Here is a 15,188-nt window from a genome sequence, read left to right as displayed (position 1 = left end):
CCTCAGTTTCTCCCACCACAAATTGGTTTCCGAGGAACTCAAGAAAGAGGCTGGCTCCTTGTGTTCTCTGCTTCCTTAGTAGCTTGTTAATCCCCAGCTCTGGCCGGAGGGGAAATGCTTGCGCACACACTACCCCGAAAAAACGACCCCCCTGTCCTCCTACCCAATCCTACAGGGGCTTGCTAATCCTGTGCCTGGTCATGGTGGGGAGATTGCTGGAATTTTCAAAGCCCGTCTCTGGCCAGACTTCAAAGTCACAGTGATACAAGGCTTGAGAAAGTGGGCTGGGTGAATGAGGTCCACTGTGAGGAAACCCGCTCCGAGGGTCACCTCAAACGTTACCTATGCACTTTCCCCAAGGCAACACAGAGACGTTCAGTCTCGAGGGGATGGTTTTGTTGATTGGGGTACTGGGTAGGGGATAGCTGGTTTGGCAGATGTGTGTGGAGGCTCTCTCTGGCCATAACCTGTGAAACCTGAAAGAAGGATGGCGGGCCTGTGAAGCTATTTTTCCCAATTTGAAGAGCTGCTGCCTAATTGAAAGGTACCATTTTATGTGAATTGCAGGGGAAAAAATAAATTGAAAACCCCTCCCTCCCTTCCTTTTTAAGTCTTTTTAATTATTGAACTGACAAACGCCTAATTCTGAATATGTTAAGTTTTGATTGTTCCTCATAATTTATAGTAATGATGATACCTTTGCCTTGTGCCAATCCTGTCAGATCATGTTCATTGAACTGTCATAACAAGTCTATCTATGTACAGGCTGTATCGTGAGTCAGGATTTTGGCTCTGGGTGTGTTAATTGTGAGACATCGCACTGTTTATAATTCTACAGAATACTGCTGCTCCTTTGCCAAGAATCACTCCAATTACTACCATGTACATTCTTTTTGGGTCCTCATACCCAGTTAGATTCTCAGATAACAATTTGCTTGATTGGAGCAGCAAGGATTCATGCCAGCTGAGTAGGATTTTCAGGATCATTGCACTTACTATTTTTTGTGATCAACAATAGTTTACTGTCTTAACAAGCCTGTGATAGTAATTTTTTAAGTATTTCATAGTTTTATATTCAGCATCTGTCGCTCTTTCTTAGAAATGATTTAACACAATAACATACTGGTTATTCCAATTGGCATGACTAATCTTGTGGGCTTCAAATTCAAAGCATTTAAGTACAAATGTTTGTGCCCATGTGCTTGTTAGTTTGACCAAGTGGAAATCAAGCTATCTAAAATATTTGTCCTCGTTTTGTGTCTTCCTCTTGAGTTATTTGTCTCGTTATTTAAATTTAATCAGAAGTCTTTGTTGCTTGGACGGTTCAGAGGGCTCACTCAATTTAAACCCTTGATTAGAATAAAGGAATAATTACAGTGAAGGACTCCTTACTCCTGATGATAACTTGCCTGCTCGCTTGTTTAATGAATGCAGCATGTCCGTGCAACCTGGTAATTAGCTTAAGTGGACTCCCTGGGCTCCAGATTATGCTTTTTGCCTTCCTTGACCAGGAAAGTGCTGGGATGTGTGGCGAGTGGGATTCAGCCATAATGCTCTCTGCCATTTGCTGAACCCAGCTAAACATGTCACTGAGACAGCTTTGCCCTGGGCTAACCCTGCATAAGAGGTCAGCAAGGTTTAGTAGAATAATGAGGATTTTCTGTTACCTATGGATACATTAGTAGATGTGATGTTGCAATTCATTGAGCTTATTCAATTAGCAAACCCTAGCCTATTCTTTATACAGGGGGTACCGGTACCGAGTCAATGTGCCGGGGTACAGGTTAGTTAATAATAATATATGCCATTTAGCAGACGCTTTAGTTGAGGTAATTTAGGTAATATGTACATGAAGGTAGGGGTAAAGTGACTATGCATAGATAATATACAGCGAGTATAGTTACTATGGTGTATTCTGTATCAGGGCTCTAAGCTTACCTTTTTTACAAGGAGCATGTGTGTGCCTAGGTTGAAAAATCTAGGAGCACACAAAGAAATGTAGGAGCACAATGAAAAATATTTGAAGTAACAATATTTTCTTTGTAGTAATGGTGCAATCAAGACTGTCATGAATCTGCGCTCTGTGTATTCTCAGTGGCACTCAGGGGCTGCGGTACAGTGAAGTAATCATTGCAACAATTATCATCTGGATGATTTTTATTCTAGGCGCACTGGTGCTCCTAAATAGAAATTCCAGGTCGCACAGCAAAATATTTAGGCGCATATGCAAGTTAAATGGTCGCACTCTAGAGTCCTGTGTTTTGGAGTGTATTCTGTCCAGCGTCCACAAAAACAGTGCCTACCCTTTGCAGGGAGCTGGAGAGACAGATTGTATTGATCTGGCCATGAGACGGATGGTTTATGTGAAAGATTGGTACTGTAAGCAGCCATGGACTTTGAGTTGTCTGCATAATGTAGAAGAACCAGTCTGATCAGCGATATTGACAGTGGAGCAGGGCTTGGAGATTTACAGTGGCATGTTGTTTTCCACTGAGCTGGGTTGTTTTTCCTCCTGCTTCATCCCTTCTTTATCTGTCAAGGGACTTCTGGGTTATTACAATGTGGAGACTGTTAGTATTTGCAGTAGAACACAAAACCCCCAATCAGAATTTCTCTTGCTTTCGCTTGGAAATTATATGGTGGAGTTGGATGGTTTTGTCCAGTGAAGCATTTGTTAGCGTTGAGGGGGATGTTTGCTGGTAGTGGTATCATGCTGTGACTGCTGCAGCACGCTACAAGTTCTATCTCATTGACTCTCCTATTTCATATAATTGATGTTTACAAATTCTCTAGCTACAGCATTACAGGGATTGCTGTATTAATTGCCAACGTATGTCTTCTGAATAGGTAATTGCAAGCAGTTTGCTGGAATATAAATGCACTCTGCTTGTGTTTAATGGAGTTTATTTATATGGAAGTACTACAGGCCCATTTCATTAATAAATACAGACACTAAAATAGTTGCTTTCCCTTACTTGACCCCTCCACATTTATTTGACTCCTCCCATTCATTTCCATTAGTACATGGCTGTGCATTTCAAGGACATTTCCCAGGACATTTCACATTTCCTATTTCCGTGTTTATAATGTATGTGATTCTTACCTTTTCTCCCGAACCGTGACCATGCATTTTTGCAGCCAATTGAGTTTGTAGTGCAATCCGGCGCTTCACAGATTCAACCCCCCTTTCTTATTACAAACCTTCCCTTCCCCACTGCCGTTTGTCTGTCCCATGATGAATGACCTCTCTATGGATGCCGACACCGGTGGATTGGACATGGTCACTAAACCTCTTGGTCCTGAGTCCCCTCCCCATACTCAATATTATCGGCTTGCTCCCTGCATAGTTCATCTTCATTCATCTTCCACCAGGGCCTTCGTCCCTTCCTCCATTCAATATCCAATTTCTCCCAGATTATGTACAGTGCATATAGAAAGTCTACACCCCCTTGAATTTTTTTCATATTTTGTTGCATTACAAAGTGGGATTGAAATAGATTTCACTGTAATGTTTTGCCATTGATCTACACAATACTCCATAATGTCAGTGAAAAGACAATTCATTTTTTAAAACTATTTAATAAACATTCAATAACTAAAATATAGTCGTCATGTAAGTATTCACCCCCTTTGTTTAGGCAAGCCTAAATGAGTTCAGAAGTCAAATGTGGCTTAACAAATCACATAGTAAGTTATATGGACTCACTCTGTGTAAAATAATAGGGGTTGATATGATTTTTGAATGACTACCCCCTTCCTCTGTCCCCCATACATACAATATCTAAGGTCCCTCAGTCAGGTATTGAATTTCAAGCACAGATTCAACTACAAAGACCAGGGAGCTTTCTGAAAGCCTCATAGAGAAGGGCAGTGATTGTTAGATGGGTAATTGTAACAAATAAAACATTTAATATATATTTAAGCATGGTCAAGTTAATAATTATGCTGTGGATGATGTCTGGGTGGTTTAATACATGTCAAAGATGCAGTTGTCCTTCTGAACTGAGCTACAGGACAGGAAGGAAACTGCTTAGGGATGTCACCATGAGGCCATTGGTGATTTTAAAACAGCTACAGAGTTCAATGGCTGTGATTGGAGAAAACTGAGGATGGATCAGCAATATTGTAGTGACACCACAATAATGACCTAAATGACAGGGTGAAAAGAAGAAAAAAAATATACAGAATGCACTTTTTGGCCTAAATGCAAAGCCTAATGTTTGGGTCAAATCCAACACAACACATCACTGAGTAACTGCCTGGTGGTGGCTGCATTATGGGGTGGGTATGCTTGACATCAGCAAAGACTGGGGAGTTTTTCAGGATGAAAAGAAACGGGATGAGGCTAAGCACAGGCAAAATCCGAGAGGAAAGACTGCACCAGACACTGGGAGAGGAATTCACCTTTCAGCAGGACAATAACCTAAAACACAAATCCAAGAGTTGCTTACCAAGAAGACCGTGAATGTTCCTGAGTTGCCAAGTTACAGTTTTGACTTAAATCTGCTTGAAAATCTATGGCAAGACTTGAAAATTGCTGTCTAGCCATGATCCCCAACACCTTGACAGAGCTTGAAGAATTTTGAAAATAATAATGGCCAAATATTGCACAATACAGCTGTGCAAAGCTCTTATGACACTTACCCAAGAACTCTCACAGCTGTAATTGCTGAAAAGGTGTTTCTAACATGTATTGACTCGGGTGAATGCTTATCTAATCAAGGCAAATTAGTGTTTTATTTTTCATAAATCTAAAAACTTTGACATTAGAGTCTTGTGTAGATCGTTGACAAAAAAATGTCAATTACATTTATTTTAATCCCACTTTGTAACACAAAATGTGAAGATATCCAAGGGGGGTGTAGACTTTCTATAGGCACACTGTGTACCTACCGCTGCTACCATGCTCCACCGGCACCCTCCTTCCATATCTGCCAGGTCAAGCCTGAGAGAGGGGTTAAGCGCCCTCCTTACGAGCACCTGTATGACACAGAGAGAGGCGGATGAGAGCATACTGATGAGACGAGGACAAGGAGGGCAGATGTGGAGGGAAAAGGAGATTACTTAGGGCAGACCAGGGGGGTGAGGGAGGTGATATATTCCATGTACTTTGTGATGGGTATTAGGATGGAGCAACCTGCAACCCCCTCCACACACACACACACTTGCTCTCCATCAGCCTATCTCTATCAATCTGTTCATCCTGTTGGTGGTTATTTTCAATCACCTGCTTCCATGGCTATGCTAGCCCTCTCATCCACTCCATTATTTATTCCCATCTTCTCTTCCTTTCTTTTCCTCCTTCCTTATCTTCACTCTCTCCAGATTTTTCAATATGCCGGTGATTGGTTCACTGATGCGGTGTGCTCTCCAATCTCATCCCTATTCATAGTCTTCTGAACACATCTCTTTCCCCTGCCTCCCTCCCTCTGCATCCCTCCAACACACTTGCCACTTTCCACTTCTTATGTCTTTGTTTAAGACATTTTGTTTGGCTTTATAGTCACTTTTACTTATTCGATTGACCTCCCTCCAGTAGCTCGTTGACATTGCATCACAAGCTAAATGCTTTGTGAGCTCTTTAGCACCAGCCACAGTGTACCATTCACTTTCCATAATTACTGCTGAAACAAGCAGCTCGGGGAAGTTACGCTGCCTACTGACAATCTCCCAGCCTTTATCACCCACCGCTAAGGCTTTCTCTCACTGTGTGGCTGCCATGATTACCTTGCAGATCAGAGTATGCAAGTGAGGTACAGTATGTAAGCAGGGTTTTTCACACTTCTGAAGGAAATCGCTTCCATAATGGCACCATACCTAAGGTCCTCCAAACAAAAGGGTTTCAATTGCAGAAAGCTCAAAACTGCCAAGCCACCATCTGGGTTTCCATGGTGATTCTGCACTCTCTGTGCTCTAAGTGGACAACTTAAATTCTATTACTCTCAGATTGCCCTGTCAAGCACACTTTTGCAGAGGTTTTGTTCTGTCTTTGACACCTGGCCTACTCCAGCGCATGGGGCTATAGAACATGGGATCAAGCTGTCAAGAGTTGGCCATTGGGCAGAACAGGTAGACAGGGGACACTTTCTCCAAGGTTAGGTGATTCCCTGTAATGATTGCCTGCCTTTTTTTCTGAGAAATGTCTCTTGTGCTTATTCAATAGAATGGGTAATGGCATTTATTTACTGTATGTGAGAAATGTCACATTCTTCCATTGCAGCCGTACCCAGAACTGCATCCCAAGGGATTAGAACCATATGCAGTAAGGGAAAAAACAGGCAAAGTTGTTTAGCTTAGACCATTGAAATAATTAGCCACAGCCATTACTCAGTCTATATGGCTTTGTGGCCACTGTTTGTGCTTAAGTGTGCCGTGAAATAGCTGTTCTAGATCGGTCAGTGTGTGTGTGTGTATGTGTGTGTGTGGGTGCCTGCATCTGGCTGTTGAATGGGTGGAACTCATTCAACAACTAAAAAGAAAAGCGGGTGGTACTCCTGGTGGAGAACGCCCAACAAAAACAAGTGGAAACAGGTGTCACTACCTGCTTGCAGTCACCTGCCCTGGGGTGGAAGAGACCAACCAGTTCTCAGAAAAACTAGCTAAACGATGACACCAACACAAAGATGTGTGACTCTGAGTTCCCTCCTCTCATCGTTTCGCCCTTCCCAGTGTCTCTTAGAGAGGGTGAAGAGGTAGAGAAATCCATAACACTTGTCTACTGCGGATGCAGGACTCTTTACACCTCCATCTCAAAACACTTCCCACCAACCCTGGCTACAATGCAGTGGTGAACGGTGTAAAGATTGGATTGGGAGAACAGAACAGAGCTCAGCTAACAGTGCCATTTCAACCAGGCAATGAATGTTTGAGAGCCAGTTTAAGTGGTTCAGCTACAGATCTCTGAATTTGCCCTCCATCATTTCCCGTCAAATGTTTGAATGCACCTTTTCACACGCGAGTTCCAAATATCTCTTAACGGTCGCCCCAGTGAGTTTTTTTTTATGTGCGTGATGTCAGAATGCACTCACTGTTCCAAAATGTGATTGTTACGCAACAGGACAGTTAACCTGCGCTGCCTGCTAATTATCTATGGGCTATGTTTCAACTTGTCAATTTCAAATTATTTTCTAACTGCTTTTATTTTTTAATAATAGTTTGAATTGAGGTGTGTTCCACCTCATTAATTCACATAGAAGTAGCCCATTTAACTGTTGCGTACAATTGAGGCATTACTGAGCCGGACAAACTTCTCTCTTCAACAAGAGCCCATGCACATCCCAGTGTTTCCCCAGATCAAGTATGCAGACATTTGCGAATCTCCGGTCAAAACAGAAAATGATTCCCCCTGGCGCCCGCGTGGCCTTCATTGTTGTTTTCCTTACTAATAATAACTTTGGACATGTGTGCGTTCCTATCAAAGTACAGTTGAAGTCGGAAGTTTACATACACTTAGGTTGGAGTCATTAAAACTCGTTTTTCAACCACTCCACAAATGTATTGTTAACAAACTATAGTTTTGGAAGTCGGTTAGGACATCTACTTTGTGCATGACACAAGTAATTTTTCCAACAATTGTTTACAGACAGATTATTTCACTTATAATTCACTGTATCACAATTCCAGTAGGTCAGAAGTTTACATACACTAAGTTCACTGTGCCTTTAAACAGCTTGGAAAATTCCAGAAAATGATGTCATGGCTTTAGAAGCTTCTGATAGGCTAATTGACATCATTTGAGTCAATTGGAAGTGTATCTGTGGATGTATTTCAAGGCCTACCTTCAAACTCACTGCCTCTTTGCTTGACATCATGGGAAAATCTAAAGAAATCAGCCAAGACCTCAGAATTTTCATTTAGACCTCCACAATTCTGGTTAATCCTTGGGAGCAATCACCAAATGCCTGAAGGTACCACGTTCATCTGTATAAACAATAGTACGCAAGTATAAACACCATGGGACCACGCAGCCGTCATACCGCTCAGGAACGGGTCTCCTAGAGATGAACGTACTTTGGTGCGAAAAGTGCAAATCAATCCCAGAACAACAGCAATGCACCTTGTGAAGATGCTGTAGGAAACAGGTACAAAAGTATCTATATCCACAGGAAAACGAGTCCTATATCGACATAACCTGAAAGGCAGCTCAGCAAGGAAGAAGCCACTGCTCCAAAACCGCCATAAAAAAGCCAGACTATGGTTTGCAACTGCACATGGGGACAAAGATCGTACTTTTTGGAGAAATGTCCTCTGGTCTGATGAAACAAAAATAGAACTGTTTGGCCATAATGACCATCGTTATGTTTGGAGGAAAAAGGGGAAAGATTGCAAGCCGAAGAACACCATCCCAACCGTGAAGCACGGGGGTGGCAGCATCATGCTTTGCTGCAGGAGGGACAGGTGCACTTAACAAAATAGATGGCATCATGAGGAAGGAAAATTATGTGGATATATTGAAGCAACATCTCAAGACATCAGTCAGGAAGTTAAAGCTTGGTCGCAAATGTGTCTTCCAAATGGACAATGACCCCAAGCATACTTCCAAAGTTGTGGCAAAATGGCTTAAGGACAACAAAGTCAAGGTATTGGAGTGGCCATCACAAAGCCCTGACCACAATCCTATAGAAAATGTGTGGGCAGAACTGAAAAAGCATGTGCGAGCAAGGAGGCCTACAAACCTGACCCAGTTACACCAGCTCTGTCAGCGGGAATGAGCCAAAATTCACCCAACTTATTGTGGGAAGCTTGTGGAAGGCTACTTGAAACGTTTGACACAAGTTAAACAATTTCAAGGCAATGCTACCAAATACTAATTGAGCGTATGTAAACTTCTGACCCACTGGGAATGTGATGAAAGAAATAAAAGCTGAAAGAAATCAGTCTCTCTACTATTATTCTGACATTTCACATTCTTAAAATAAAGTGGTGATCCTAACTGATCTAAGACAGGGAATTTTTACTAGGATTAAATGTCAGAAATTGTGAAAAACTGAGTTTAAATGTATTTGGCTAAGGTGTATGTAAACTTCCGACTTCAACTGTAAGTGCCTTATTACGTTATCGTTATATTTCTGTATATTGTGTTGTAGTTTCTACTGTAGCACACCGTATTTATGTATGGAGCATAATGCATTTACTGTTTTATTCACGTTTTCAATTACTGGTAACAAATCATGCATTTCGATTCTTGCATACTTTTTTGAAGGTTGTACTGATTATGATGAGATAATGCTAAGCTAATTGCCAGCTATGTGTGGCGCCATGTTTGTTGAAATCATACAATGCATGATGTACGTATCAAAGGGTTAAAACCGGATCTTTGAAACGCACACAAGGTACAGTAAAAAAATGTCCGATTGCACTGGGCTTGTATTCTATAGGTTCCCAGAAGTCAGTGGGATGAAGAACACTGTTTCTCCCTCTCCCCTCACTCTTTTCTCCGTCTCTCTTTCTCTCTTATTATGTCATTTTCTTTCTCTCCTGGTGTTCCTCTCCTCCCTTTCAAATGGTAATGCTGCGGGAACATGTTGGAGCGCCCTGGCCGAGACTTGACTCTACTCCTAAAAGCTTTCCTTTATGGGCGCTCACGCAGGGTTTCCAAGGCATTGGCCGCCATTTGCCGAGAATCTGGTCTCTGCTGAATCATTCGAGCAATGGCCCCAGCTTTTCACCACAGCACCCAGGGTTTATGATTATTGTTATTGCGGTAATGAAGTGAAGGCTGAATAAAAACATGTGCACAGTGTTGTCCTCTCTATGCACTCACCCCCATTTAGGAGAATCCAGATAAGCCATTAATCTTATTCAGCTGATGCATATGCAGCTTTCTGCTGGTATTGCCTTGACTAATGCCCAAACCATGACAAATTAAGCTGATGCAATTTTCTGTGGAGTAATATAAACAGCTCGAATCCATGGATTACTCTTCCTTGTGGGTTGAGGATGGACTTTGTCAATAGCCAGCCATTTTGAGCTCCATCAAGTCTGATCCCCTGAGGTAATTGGGTGGTGGCTTAAAATGTGCGCACACACAAAAACAGAGTGGAGGGAATAACTCATTTGCATGTAAATACACTCCCATGTTTAATACACACCCACACTACTAAGAGAAGCAAAGAATAATCCCAGCATTACAAGACAACAATCACACACTAATGTGGAGGGAGGACAGCTTTTGAGGCTTGCTCTATTTTGTGATTCATGCCCATTGAGTGTGTTTCATTCTCTATTAACCACACACACAGATGAGGCAATGGCCATTGGCGCTGTTGGCGAGAGTACAGTTGAAACTGCTGGCTGTCTGGCCCATGCACTGTCAGTGACCCTAACTGATATCCTGTAGACTTTTTCTTCAGATAACACTGGTCTGAATTCCCAGACCTTTCCAGGCCTCAGATCTTGGGAAAAATGCTCAGAGTAAACATTTCACCCTGTGGTTGTTTTCACTGGGAGACGAGTGAGTGTGCGTGCGTGCGTGCCGGAGTCCTGCTGGGGTTGCGTGCTTCAGTTGATTGCCCTGTGTGGACTTTGTTTGTGTGCATGTATGTGTGTATGCGGTCTAGGATTCTGCCATATATCTTGAGTAACAAGCAAATGAAATGCGTTTAAAGACCAGGCCCTTACTTTCTCTTGCTATTCAATCTCTTGTGTTTTTCTACGCTTTCCTGAAATATCCCTCCACTCCATGAACTGTTTAAAAGGCAGCCAAACACTTCAAAAGATATCCACTTGAGCATGTCAGCCCCAGGTTGGCAGCTCTCTAAAATGATCTCCTCTTCTCATTACCCTCTTAAAATACCCCTCCGCTTGAGAGCCTTGTGTGTATCACTAATTTCAGCCATATTTCAATAATTAATGTGATGGGTTAAGCAGCACTACTGCCGCATATTCATTTATATGTATTTATTTTCCGGTGGGGCAGTTCATGGGGACCCAGGCTGGTTTGTCATGAAAGGGGCTCTATGTAACGGCTGATTTGTGCCACATATGTTGTTAAACCTCAGCCTGCTCTCCCATGGCGGCGGGGCTCCTGCGACGGTGTCTCACCACTACTGTATTTAAACACCGCTCCCCTGCGGGCTCCAGACTTGTGATCAACAAGCCCAGCACGGCCCCATGCCTGAGCTTTCCCCCCTCCCCTCCCCTCTCCTCTCCCTCTCCCTCTCTCCATCCCTTCCTTTTTTATATTCAACAGTCATTACGGGTGCATAAATAAGTAATGCAGGATCAATAGAAGGAACTTGGCCTGGAGGGAAGCTCAGGGACTATATCATGGAGTTATTTAAATAAGGGGGCTTTGTTTTATGGGGGCCTAATCAGAAAAGGGCCCGCTTGTCCCACAATGGATCGGGTTCTTAATTGAATGCCTCCTAATGCAAATTGGTCATAATTTATGGATGGTTTGTGAAGGGACTGACAGAAATCATTTTCTGCTGTAAAATGTGCCTTCAGTCTGACTCCAGAATTCAAGAGCCTGTGTTTATCTGACTCATTCACTGCTGCGCTCTCCGTCGCTCCCTCAGCGGCTGTATCTGTCTCTTGGTTTTTCTTCTCTCCGACTCACTCCTCCAGCCCTTTTCTCTTTATCTCTCTCCTGTTTTCTTTCTCTTCTCCCTCTATCCTCACCTTGGCAGCGGCCCGTTCCCAGCCTCTGAAGCGCTAATTGACTTTTCTTCGGTGTGTGCTGTAATTGAGTTTTAATCACTGTTTTACATCATGTTTTGATATTTAAATCAGCCATGTCAGCGAAGAGAAGGGGCTCTTCACCATGCTGTCATTCACAGAGTTTGATGCTTAAAGCACATTTGACGTGTGATTGCATGTTCAACATTAGCTCCTGGTTCTTGAGTGAGCCAAAACACCTGCAGACACTGTTTTCACAGGACCAGCCTAAATAATAGGATCACGCTGAATGCCACCAAGAGCTGATTTGATATTTATCTGAGATAGGGATAACTTTGCAACAGTCATTGGTTCTTGCTCTTATACCAGCGTGGGCTAGGCAATGCAAGATTAATGGAAGCCAATTCGATTCAAAATTAGAATAAGTAAAATTGCAACCATGAAGGGAAGGGAACATCCACTATCAAAATAAACATTTCTGTGGACTCGCCGATTCAGAAGAACATCGTCTAACATATAGAGTGGTTTTCAGCACCTGTGGGATCCAGTCGGATAGAGCGAAAGACGAGACAACTTGTAGAGTCAAAAGATTCTGCTTCTGAACCGTCAGCTCTCTGGCAGCCGGCCATGGCAGACATGCAGATGTGTAGTTGAAGCACTGGTTGATAATTCCGGGTCATTCTACCAGCTCCACTGAATGTTTGGAAATAATTTCCCACGCTCCTCACTGCTGGTGGAGGTGAGATGGAGATAAGCAGGGTTTAGACTGAATCAAGCTAAAGAAACCAAACCAGGCCTCCACAACAACACAAACCCCTCATCGACTACCTACAACAACAAAGTGAACATTAGGAAACTTCTATAAACACTTGTCTTCTGTATTCTTGTTATTTTTGTGTGCCTGGCTGGAATGGAAAACGGGTCCAATCCTTCAACATCTCCCAGCTTTGAAACCTGAACTCTACAGTCTTCTCAGATTATACTGCAAGCACCACAGGAGGCACAGATTAGGATGCATGAGCCTCTCTCTGTGTCTCTCTGTCTATCTGCCTCTCTCCTTCTCTCCCCCTCTCTTGTTCTCTCTCTTTCTCCCTCCCTGGTGGCTGAAAGATCGTGAGTGACGTTTAGTAACTCTGCAGCCGTTGGGAAGGCTTTCAGAGAGAGCCCTCTCTTTTTAGCATGTCCGTGACTCTCTCCAAACAAATTGTGACACTAAGACGAAACGCGAGCTGGCAGCCAGCATTTTCTTCCTCATAAGACTCATTCCCTATCTTTTCAGATTCTCTCTATGACATTTAGTTGTGAATGTTAAAGCATTGTTTTCGGTGTGTGTGTAAATTGCTGAGCTCCCTCTGTTGGGAGGGTAGGAGGGTTGGGAACATACTCCTGAGTCATTGCTTTGACAGGCTTTTTACCTTTGCTCCACTCCTGTAATCACTTAATGAAAAGCCATTGCATACAATCTGGAATCTCACCTCTGGGATGAATTTGCCTCTTCAAAGTTAGTCCAAAATAATGGTTTCCCCACCCAAGCATTAACCATTATGACAGCTAAATTGCCCCCAGACCATTGCTATGAGTCAGTCATACTCTTTTCACCTCTGCTAAGGAATGGTACATTTTTCAATCTTTTTGGTGCCTGTTTGATTAATTTGGTTGGAATTGAGAGGGAGGCAATTATTATTTCAAGTAATTTTTTTGCATCGCTTAATTATTCAATGATGACCCCAAGCTACTCTTTTGATACTGTATCACTTTAGACATTACTCAAGAAAAGTAGAGCCATTACAAAGCAATGTCAAGGACAGAACCAGGAAATGAACGCAAATAGCCTACATATCCATGGACTGTGTGGTATTTTGTCAGGCATCCTCCACGACATTGCGAGTTTGGCAAGTTAAAGTCGCTGCATGTCAGCCCTTAGTGTTCCCCATCCATTAACGATGGTCCCTTTATCTTTGTCTCTGCCCTTCTGACGGTATGAAACCAGCCCGGTAACGAGGCCTGCCATTTAAAAGGCCGCTGCCGGCTGCATTCTTCAAGTGTCGCCTCTCATTTCAAACCACTCTGATATTTGTTTCTTCTCTCCTCCTACCTTCTTCCATGGTCTCAGTTGTAAGCACTGTCTGGTCTGCAGGACATCTTATCAGAAGCTCCACTTTTAAAATCAATCTTGTTTCCGCACAATTGCATAGATTGTAATCTCATTCTGGCAAAAAAGCCCAATTTGAAATGAGGCCATACATCCGAGTAAACAGTGGAACTGAAAGACAGAGGGAGTGAGAGAGAGAGAGCTGAAAGAGCGAGCTGAAAGAGTGAGGTGGAGGGAGAGGCGGGGATGGGGAGCATGAATTGCCAAGGGAAAGGTAAATAAACACTGGCATCAATCAGTTCACAGAAGTCAATCTAACTCACTGCCGTCCCCGTTCTCCTCACCAGGATGTGACATTTAAGAGAGCGATGTCCTGTTTTTCAAGGCCTAATTAAACATTCCACGTTGTGCCAACAGACAGAGGCACCCAGCCTGCAAGTCCTTCCCCTGTAGTTATATCTTATATCTGGAGCAGCTGACGGGAGAGGACGTGTTTTTCTCTGGCTGGAGGTAAGTAGGTAAGTAGGTAAGTAGGGGTAAGCTACATGTAGTGTTGAGTAAAGCTTAACCATGTATTAGATCGTAGGTAGGTAGTTAGCTGTAGTTAGGTATTGTATTTATTGTAGGTTAGTATTGTTGTTATTGTAGCTTTCCGTGGGTAATTTGTGGGTTAGTTTCGAGGCATGAGGCTAGCTAGCTAGCGGGTAGCTATTGGTAACGATTAGCAACGCTGGAGAGCTGGTTCCAACGGTAATGTACTCCTACCCAACGTTTAACTTTTGCTTAACCATGTATTAGATCGTAGGTAGGTAGCTAGCTGTAGTTAGGTATTGAATTTATTGTAGGTTAGTATTGTGGTTGTAGTAGCTTTCCATAGGTAATTGTGGACTAGTATCGAGGCACGAGGCTAGCTAGCTAGCGGGTAGCTATTGGTAACGATTAGCAACGCTGGAGAGCTGGTTCCAACGTTTAATTATTATTATTATTATTATTATTATTTTTTTTTTTGCTGCGTTGTGAAGGGAACTCGACACGGACTTGAATTGTCTGTTTGGTGTGCTGACACACTCTTGGCAGTTTGTTGTGGCCAGGTGTTGATGCTAAGTTGTGTGTTAATGGATGCTAGCTTGCAGGTTGGCTACGGCGTCATAGCTAGGCTTCGTGGGTTGTTGTGGGTAGTTACTGTGTCTTGGCAGTGTCCTCGGCCGTGCCAGCTGTAGCACGAAGCTAGCTAGCTAGCCGTTCTTCAAACAGAGTCGACACAGTGGCCATTGCTAGCTACCCAACATGACCATTTGGCTGTACTGTAGTAGCTAACCACAATTTACTTGTCCTAGCTAGCCAACGTCTAATCATTGCTGCGTCATATAAGGAACTTGACACAGACACGAATGATCTGTTTAGTGTGATATCACAATATTGGTGGTTTGTGTGACACAGACACGAATGATCTGTTTAGTGTGATATCACAATATTG

At 42.9% G+C, this 15,188-nt stretch overlaps 1 protein-coding gene across 1 annotated transcript in view; it reads left to right on the top strand.

The window, feature by feature from the left end:
- The window catches only part of LOC311139868 (semaphorin-6D-like), a 139,158-nt gene that overhangs the window by 20,682 nt on the left and 103,288 nt on the right, over nucleotides 1-15,188 (top strand). The window lies entirely within an intron of this gene.

This window comes from Coregonus lavaretus, assembly GCF_964263955.1.
Source record: "Coregonus lavaretus genome assembly, chromosome: 13".
Classification (NCBI taxonomy): Eukaryota; Metazoa; Chordata; class Actinopteri; order Salmoniformes; family Salmonidae; genus Coregonus; species Coregonus lavaretus.
This window is presented reverse-complemented; position numbering and strand designations above follow the sequence as displayed.